Here is a 715-nt window from a genome sequence, read left to right on the forward strand (position 1 = left end):
ACATTGAAGATGAAGTAGCTACTCTTTAAAAGTGGTGGAATGGATAGTAAATTAATTTTAAAGTAATAAATCAGATAACTAAACCTGTTATCTTACAATAAAGCAGATTGAAGTGAAACCTCAAAATACCATATCTCTGCTTGGCTTCGCATAAATATATTTCCATTTTTTTTGGCGATTAGCTTCCAGTTGGATTTTTTGTTTTGATTGTTCCTGTTCATCCAAAGGTACCTATTGTTCTTCTTMTAAATGGAGCATGTAACTAATGGTCTTATCTTAAGGTGATTTTTTTCCCCTTAGGTTTTTCATATCTAATATTTCCAATAACTGTCTATGTTTCTGACAAGGGTTACCAGGTGCCTTTACCTTGGCACTCAAGCACCGGGATCTGGTGTGGACCGTAGGGATTACTGATACAGGTGTGCAAAGCTTTCAGGTAGCCCGTTGATACATTAAAGCTTATGAATATTGCACAGCACCCCCCTGCTTGAAGCACGCGGGCACAGCACCTCTGTGTGCTTCAGGGGGGAGTTTTTCCCTGTTTCACAGCAGTTGCTCTTCCCGCTGCCATCCGCACGGAACCCGAAGGAGGGATTGGGTGACCCCGGCCGGGGTGACAGTGAGCCCTGGGCGAGGCGGAGGGTCCATCCCCTCTCCCCCCAGAGCCCGGCGGTGCCAGCGCGGGGGGAGGCGGTGTGGGAGCGGTTCGGGGGCG

This window comes from Malurus melanocephalus, unplaced genomic scaffold (assembly GCF_030028575.1).
Source record: "Malurus melanocephalus ecotype Western Australia unplaced genomic scaffold, MMel_1.1 scaffold_9, whole genome shotgun sequence".
Classification (NCBI taxonomy): domain Eukaryota; kingdom Metazoa; phylum Chordata; class Aves; order Passeriformes; family Maluridae; genus Malurus; species Malurus melanocephalus.